Below are 9,283 nucleotides of genomic sequence, written 5' to 3'. Positions count from 1 at the left end.
ACGGGGCTTTTTGAGTCATGTTAAGCATTTTGGTCTTTACCCGAAGAGCAGACAAAAGCCATTGACAAGTTTTAAGTAAGGGAACCATATGATAGATCAAGAGTCTAGAAAGACTGTCATCTGCTTTGTGGAGAAAGGACTGAAGGGGAGTGAAAGTGCAAGTAGAATGACTAACGAAGAGACTACCCTTACAGTGTTCCCAAGTAATGAAAAGTGCCCAATAGAGGTAGTGGCAGGGAAAACGGAAAGAAGATAGCTTTGGCAGCTGGTTGGCCTGGATAATTGACAGAGAGGGTGAGAGAGGGAGAAGGAGGAAAAGAAATGAAAGTGATGCCTCGATTTCTAACTTAAGAAGCAGAGCGTTACCTCTATTCAGTAATAGAGGGTGTGCTGGAGGAGGAGCAAACTTGGGGGACAGAACAATTCATTTGTCACCTGTTTGTATCATTTTCCTATTAAAAAAAAAGAAGAAATCACACTTAGAAATTCCACTAAATCAGAAACAAAAATGCATACTGTCACTACTATCACTATACAACCTTTCATTTGGGAATATTAGCCAATGCAGCTAGATAAAACATAAAAATTGGGAAGGAGTAGGTAAAATTAATTTTATTTGTCAATGATGTTTGAATTCCAAGAGAATCCAAGTGAATTAACTGAAAAACTACTATAAATAAGAAAATTCAGTAAGGAAATAGGTATAAAATTGACATACCAAAATCAATATACACAAACCTTTATATACACAAACTGAAATCATTTAAGACTGCATCATTCAACATGATAACCACTACCACATGTGGTGATTTGAGTATCAACGTAAAATAATTAAAATTAAATAAAACAAAATTCAGTTTCTCAATCATACTGGTCCCATTTTAAGATCTCAGTAGCTATGCGTGCTTCATGCGACTGTATTCGTGTAATTATAGAACATATCCATCACTGCAGAAAGTTCTGTCTTCCAGTGCTGAGTTAAAAGATATGGTGAAAGAGAAGATCACATTTACAAGAGCAACAAAATATGTAGGAATAGGAACGAAATAGTTCTTGGCCAAACCACGTGACTTATCGGGTCACAGTCACCTGTCTGGACCTCTCTGCATTTTAGGTCACGGGTAAAGCCTTATCTCTTTGGGAATCTTCCCTGACTCTTTCAGGCTGAGTCAGAGGCTCCCCCAGGACCCCCCAGTACAACATACAGTTGATCCTCATTATTTGCAGATTCCATATTTGCAAATTTCCCTACTTGCTAAAATTTATTTGTAACCCCAAGAAGGGAGGCAGGAGAGCGGAGAAAAAGAAGCAGCAATGACAGAGGTGGTAGGAAGCCGGAGAAGGTTGAGGACTGGGTGTTTTGGACAAGATCTAGGGCCTCCTCCTTTTTCTCCAGGGAAGCTATGCATTGCAGGGTGGGGCTCATATCTCCAGGGCAAATCAAGGAAGTGCCCGATTGCTATGGTCAAAAGCATTTTCTGTTTTCCGGGGTGAGGCCCAAGCCCCAAAGTGGCCCAGCCTAGAGTGAATGCCGATTGCTTACCCATCCAGAAAATCACCTTCTGTCTGCCAGAGATCCTGTTGAAAATGACCTGGGGTGAGTAGACTGGGTCCCCACCCCAAGGTGATCTAATATGGCTTGAATAGCTTGCAGGGAGTCTGGGATATCCTGGGGTGACCTAGAGTCAGAGAAGCAAGGAGGCGGCGGGACTCTCTGCCTTTATAGTGGTTCACCAGAGATGAAGAATGAGGCCTGGAGTCTCTCTGCTCCCACTGCAGTCGCGGCATTCACTCATCCCAGTACCTTCCCCTTAGGACTCGTATACAGAAGGACTCTGTACTGGGGAAGGCTGGGGAACCACCCAGGGTAACCCCCAGGCTCAGAGAGGGAAACAGTCACACAAGCTCACACGGCCCACCAGAGGGAGAAACAGGATGGAATCTAGTTCTCACTCCCACACTTTTTTTTCCCACCAAAGTGTCAGTTTCATAAGGGCCAAGACTCTTGCCCTGGGTCATTCCTCCCCCTTCACTTCCACCAGGGTCCTGATTCCAGAGCTAGCTCCCCAGCAGATGGGTTTGGTCCTCTCTGTGAACACTCAGTGGCAATGCAGTTCCACACCCTACTATTTCTTTTTGTTTGTTTGTTTTTGTCTTTTTTGAGGAGGGGGATAATTAGGTTCTTTTATTTATTTTTAATGGAGGCACCGGGGATTGAGCCCAGGACCTTGTGCATGCCAAACACACGCTCTACTGCTGAGCTCTACCCTCCTGCCTTCCTGCTAGTTCTTGAAGGGACACAGGGGCAGAGGCCACAGAGGAAGAGACCTAGGTTAACTAATCCAACTCCCATCTGATGCTTGGATGCCCCCTACAACATTCCTGCCTTGTGGCTGGCTGCCTGCATTTTGCTCACACACATACAGTTCATTATAGTTCCAGTCAGTCTGTTTTATTTCTAAAGAAAGGTGTAAAAAAAATTTTCTCATCTTAAATGGGACCTATGTCCTTATGGTTTGCCCCACAGACCCTGGATCTGCCCTTTGGACACTGCACAAGACCTCCCTCTGTCCCATCTCAGACCTGCAGAGAACTGAAGATAGACCCATGTCCCCAGGAACAGGTTCAAGTCTTGGCTTCATTCTTCTAGTGACAGTTGCTTTAACCTCCAGTAAATAACATGCATTTATTTCACATTTGTGATTATAAAAGAAGCTCCTTTTTAAAAAATTTTTATTAAAGTATAATTTATATAGGAAAATGTACAAATCCTAACTGTACAGCTCTGTATGTGTACACCCACATAACCTCCACCCAATTCCAATGTAGAACAATTTCATCTCCCTGGAATGCTGCCTGTGTCCCATTCAATCAGTGCCCAATCCACCAGAGGTAACCACTGTTCCGACTTCTAACACCAAGTGATAGAACCAAACTTGGGTCCACTTGCCTGCATGTAGTAAAGCCAATCTACTGACACCAGGTTACGGGTTGTGGTGAAGGAAAATGCAGCGTTTATTGCAGGACACCAAGCAAGGAGTCCAGGTAGCTAGCGCTTAAAAGATCCAAACTCCCTGAAGACTTTCAGGGAAGTTTTTAAAGACAGTGTGAGGGGTTGCAGGGTATGTGGTCAGCTCATGAATATTTCTCTGATTGGTTGGTGGAAGGTAATCAGGAGTCAACGGCGTCATCAACCTAGTTCCAACTGACCTAGGGTTTACATGCTTGTGGATAACATATAGTTAACTTCTTCTACCTGGTGGAGGTTTTAGTACCTGCAAAACAGCTCAAAGGATATGGCTCAGAATTTTTTCTACAGCCCTTGAGGAGGAACTAAAGGTCCTTGACTTTGTTTAATGGCTAAACTATTATTATTTTGTCTTGCTTGAGTGTTTTCCCTTCTTTCTGCATTTTCTCACTTCTCTGATTAAATGTACTCTTTGGAACTCAGGGAAGACAACGGCCCATGTCTTTAAGAAATGCATACTCAAGTATGTAGGAGTGAAATGATATGGAGTCTGGGACTTGAAAGCAAATAATGTCTTTTTCTGCAAAGAAAAAAGAAAAGAGAGATAGATAAAGCAAATGGGGTTCTCAATATGGTTAAATATTGACTCCAGGTAAAAGATACATGGGAATGCATCATACTGTTCCCACTTTTGCTTGTATGTTTGACTTTGTTAAACACCTGGGTCATTGTCCTGTAAAACCACAATGCCATGACCATGCCTAACAACATTTAAAGTAGCTCTTTGTATCATTTAATATCCAGTCCGTAATTCCACTTTTCCTAATGTGGATTTGTTATTACAGTGGATTTGTTCAAATTTGGATCCAAACCAGTCTCCACATTCCATTCTGGCACTGTACCCTTCAGTCTTATTGACTGAATAAGCCATCCTCCTCCCTCCCTTTATTTTTCATACCATTGACTTAATACAGAAACTAGTTCAATTGTCCCGTAGAATGTTCCACATTCTGGATTTACTTTTTAGAACAAATCTCTTGTAATTTGGCCTTTACCAAGCTGAAATGAAATTCAGAAATAATGTAGCTACTGTATTAGTTAGAGTCTGGCAGGACCCAGAGGCCAGTATTATGAAGGGATTATTGACAAAGATGTGGGCAAAGTTAAGGGAACCAGCAAGGAATGAGGAAGCGCTGGAGGACGTGTTGGCCATTCCTGGGCCTGAAGGGCTGGGATGAGGAAGTGGTATCTCCCTTTGGCTGAACCCAACCCGTAACCACTGGGCAAGGGAGTTGGTTGGTGCTATTTATAAAAGTCTGCATCCCAGGTTAGACAGCAGAATGCAGAAGAGCAGAGAAGATCTGGTCTGGAGTGACAAGTGGAGAGTACCTCTCACAGTAATCTACACACATACTTTCAAAATAATGAATCGAATTCCCTGTACTATAAGGGGAAATAAGAGGAAACAAATGCATAAAGTATTATATGCTTGAACATGTAAAAATTTTGCACAACTTCACCAGAAGCCCTACTGGAATCACCAGTTGCAGCCGTTCCTAGAATCACCGTCTCTGCCAAGGCTGCAAATGCAGACTGATCCAGGAGCCCTGGATCGGCATCTCAGCTACAGAGAGGAGCCGTGTTGTTGATTTTCCGAACAAGACAGAGCATTCTCTTCCATCAATTACATGGAAGTGGCATTTGTGGGAAACTCAGTGCATATTAAAACCATACTCAAAATACTCTGCGTTGATGTGGAGAATAGATCTAGGCTCTAGGTTGAGATAAACAATAAACACATTTTTCACCAAATTAATGTCTGATAGGACATTTGAAAATGACGTGGAGTGTGGGACAATTTCTGTTGTGCAGGATTGTCCTGTGCATTGCAGGATTCCTATGAGCCCTGGCCCCACCCACTAAAGCTTTGTAGTTCTCCCTACTCTAATTATCATGATATACCCTACCCCCTAAAAAATGTGCTGGCAATTTTCCAAAATATTCTCTAATGGGTAGATCATCCTGGTGGAGAATTATTGGCCTAGGTGATTCAGTCCCAGAAGAGGAGTCCAGTCCTGTGGATTTTAATACCCTGACACTTGCCAAATTATTTATCCAGCCTCATCCTCTCTACTGAGTACACACTTGCAGATTTGATTTATACTTGATGTTTCTAGATACATCACTAATGGGCATCTCAAAGTTTACATGTTAGAACCAGAACCTTGAATCTACTCCTCAACAGAGGCACCCATCCACTCTTCTCCTCCCCCAGATTTATTTTAGTTTAATACATGGCAATTTAATTGTTTTAGTTGTTCAGGCCAACGATATTAGAATCATTCCTGACATTTCGATTTTCTCATGCTCCACATGTGATCCATCAGCCAATTCAATTGGCTCTACCTTCAAAATGCATCCCACTCTGATCGCTTTCTACCACGACCATCACCATCACCACCACTACCATGGTCCAAGCCATTATCATCTCCCTAAACTGTTACAACAGCCTCCAAAATGGTATCAGTGTTTCCACTCTGGTCCCTACTTTCTATCTGCAACATGGCAGCCAGTGTGATCATTTAAAAAACGTGAGTTAGATCAGCTCAAGCCTCTACTCAAAACCCTGCAAGGTTCTAAGTGAAATAGGAACCTCTGGGATCTTTGTGTCTCCAAGTTCCCTCTTCCTGTAAGGACACCAGTCAGATTGGATTAGAGCCCACCCTAACAACTCCATTTTGACTTAAATACCTCTTTCAAGCTCTGTTCCAAATATTGTCACAGTCTGAGATACGAATTTTAGGAGAACACAATTCAGCCTATGACAACATTCCTATTCATATGAGGGATAGTTGCATCATATTAAGGGCAACATTACTGTTGTTTGAAAGTTAAATATGGACAGAAGAATGTATATGAATTTCACTGACTAGCCAAAAAGGTAGACCATACCAGGTTTGTTGGCATCTCAGCACCATTCTCACTTCCTCCTGTGATTCATCCTCACTTCCCCTGTATTTTGGAGACTGAAAGCCTCAAGACTACATTTCCCAGATTCCCTTGACAGCACGGTTCTAGGTTGTGTCCTACAAATGAGACATGCGAGTATGAGATTTGTAAGGCAGGGGAAAGGAGAGGCCATAATTACTCCATCAGTGATGAACAGGCGAAGGCCTCCGCAGGCAGCAGGTGGAGGTATGGGGTGCAGCTTCAGGCATCCTCCTGTAAATCACCGACTTTGGTGTCTCTGGTAGTTGAGATCACTGGTGTTGGTTCCTCACGACTTCTGCACTTTCTGATTTCCTAAACATTAGCAGACACATTTTTCGGCTGCAGGATTCTTTGCAAAATATCTCTCAAAATGTTTTATTATCATTACTAAGCCCTCTTCTTCTTGCTCGATTGTGCAGGCATGGAGGCCCAGCTGGGCGGGCCAAGTTGCAGGAGCCTCATTCTCCTACCAGGAGCGGAGACAGCAGACTGTTTCTCACCAGTTTCCCTAAAACCCTGAGGATTGGGGTTCTAACATTTTTCCCAAGGAAATTCTGCCACCGCTGCTTGGTTGCAGGACATTTAGGGTGATGAATTAAATATTGCACGTAGAAACGGGAGACTTTAGTTCTAGGCCTATGTGATTGCTACCTGGCCTTGGGCAAACCCCTTGACTTCTTGTGTCTTACTTTCCCTATGTATAAAATGGGAGAAAGGAGAAGAAAACAAATTTAAATAATAGCTAACATTTACATACTGCATTCGGTTCCAGTCATTATTTTGAGGACTTTTCATATCCAGTCATTGAAATCATCACAAGAATCATATGAGAAAAGTACTACTTCTATCTTATATTTGGGGAAAATAGATATTAAGAAACTTGCCCAAGTTTCTTGCAAGTCACCCAGGAAGTCTGTGTCCTCATTGGGGCTTTTAGTCATTAAAATATTTGGCCTCTTATTACGTGAAAACGTGTGATAAATGGCAATTGATTTACAGTTTAGAAACGACTGGTTTGGGATGTAGTGGCCTCTGTGTCAAGTTCTTTGGCCTCCCCAAAGTAGGAATTCACTGGATCCAGGAACTAACTAAAGATGTTAGGAATTGTTCTGTTTCTTCCTCTCCAATGTCATTCTTCCTCTCCCATGTCATTCTTCCTCTCCCTGCACATCTTTGCTCAGCTTTCTGTCCCACTGGCAGGTAGAAAACAGCAGCCAATAGCTCTCAGGCATTTCCTGTGTTCAAGTGACCTCCCCTGACTGAGTTGGACACTCCTGATTCTAAATATAGATTTCACTGAGAGAGAGAGAGAGAGAGAGAGACCCCATTAGCCCAGCAGAATCTGGAAGTGATTACTCATCCAATCAACTGGCCACCAAGGGCAGAGTCATGTAGCACTGACTTGGTGTGTAGGGCTGCCCACCGAGGGGTGAGGCGGGCAGACACCCCAAGAGATGGTACTTCAGCTCTCTTGACTCTAGAGATATTTAGGTCCTACATCATATTTTTCATCAGGTGAGGGACAGTGACATGTCTGTCACCTTCTGGAAAAAAATCTCTATTCCAGGCCTGGCAGCCAGCCTCAACCTTCTAGGGACAGCTCAGCTATTGTGGAAAGAGCCTTTTATGCAATCGGAAGTCCTGGGATGGGATCAACTTCCGGTTCACCACTTACTAGCTGTGTGAACTTGGGCAAGTTATATAACTTCCCCGAGCCTCTGTGTACTCATTTCAGAAAAAGCACAAAATGCAAACAATTATAGCTAGGAAAAGAAAGCCACCTTCTTTGTCCTCTTCTTTCTCCATTTCAACAGGCTCCTATTTATGTAACATGCTGGAACACAGAGGGGAGGAGTCCAAGCGTTCAGTTTCAAAGCTTTGGCAGGGCCTTTGTGTCTTTGTAGGAAAGGGAGAGGCCATTAAGAAGTACCTTGCTCTTCAATAGGCCTGTTCATTATTCCCAGCAGGCCTAAGAGAACACGCAGTTTAGAAGGCCAAGGATCAAAGAAAGACATAAAACTGTTCTGCATTGCAAATAGAAGTCCTGCTCCATTGTGAGAGAGGCAGCCTTGAAAATTACAGGGGCAGAGGGAGTAAGGTAGCTAAGTCAGGAACAATTAGTGAAACCCAAGAGTGGAGAACGGTATGAACCTCTAGGGGAAGGTAGGTGAGGAGGTGTTACATAGGACAGGTATGGGAGGAGTAGGTTTCCCATTCCTGTCCTGACCCAGTCAGTGGCAGCAGGGCCACCTCTAATCTAACGGGGCCCCTTAAGGGAAGTTAGTAAAGGGTGTCCCTTCTCTGAGTGGTTGCAGCTCTGTGCCAGGATGCCGGGTTTGGTGAGTGGAGCGTGAGTTGTGTTCCTTCCATGCTGCAGATCTCCAAGGCTATGCTCAGCAGCCCTGAGTGCCAGCCCTCAGTGTAGACTAGTGGGCAGCAAGGAACATCTACTAACAGGATGGACCCAAATGGAGCCAGAACAAGGGTGATGCCCAGGGCTTTCCGCCATCTTGAGACACACCTGGTGGGATGAGAAAGGAGAGACCAAGCACACAGGTTTTATATGTAGCACAGCTCCCTATCCTCTGAGATTACTTTAAATTGCTTCTAACCTCCACTCCCAAACCCTCTGGAAGAAATCCACAGCCTATCCTTTAGAATCCTGTGAATTCCTAGGGATTACAGTCTCGGGTTTTCCCACTGGGTTCCTGATTCGTTCCTCATGTGTGATCCCACTTCTTCCTCCAAGTATTACAAAAACTACTCATACTAAGCATTGGTTTGAGTAGTAGGTATCATAGAAGATTGGTTGGGGACAGGGAGGAAGGAAGAAAGTCTTTGCGTTGAGCTGATGAACACTTCAACTTTGCATAAGGGAAAACGCCATTCTTAAAATTCTTCTAAGTTATCCTGCGATTCTATGTGTTTTTCACTGATATTTAACCCCACTTACACCCAATCTTCCAGAATTTTGCTGGCTCCCCTGTCTCTACCTTTCCTATCTTCTACCTCTAGAATTTTCTTCTGTACTCCAAACTTGTCTTTTTCTATTGTGCAGAGCAATGTAGCTCTCCCTATCTCTGAATCTGCAAGATAGACATGTAAACTTATAAAGTGGAGGGTCTTACACTGAATGGAATTCATCCTTCTTTAAAATTTTTTTTTTGTTTTATAAAGGGAGGTAGTTAGGTTTGTTTATTATTATTATTTATTTAATGGAGATACCGAGGATCAAACCCATGACCTCATGCATGCTAACCATGCGCTCTTCCACTGAGCTATACCCTCCCCCCAGAATTCATCCTTCTTATAACATCATTACAT

Source organism: Camelus dromedarius, chromosome 14, assembly GCF_036321535.1.
Source record: "Camelus dromedarius isolate mCamDro1 chromosome 14, mCamDro1.pat, whole genome shotgun sequence".
NCBI lineage: Eukaryota > Metazoa > Chordata > Mammalia > Artiodactyla > Camelidae > Camelus > Camelus dromedarius.
This window is presented reverse-complemented; position numbering follows the sequence as displayed.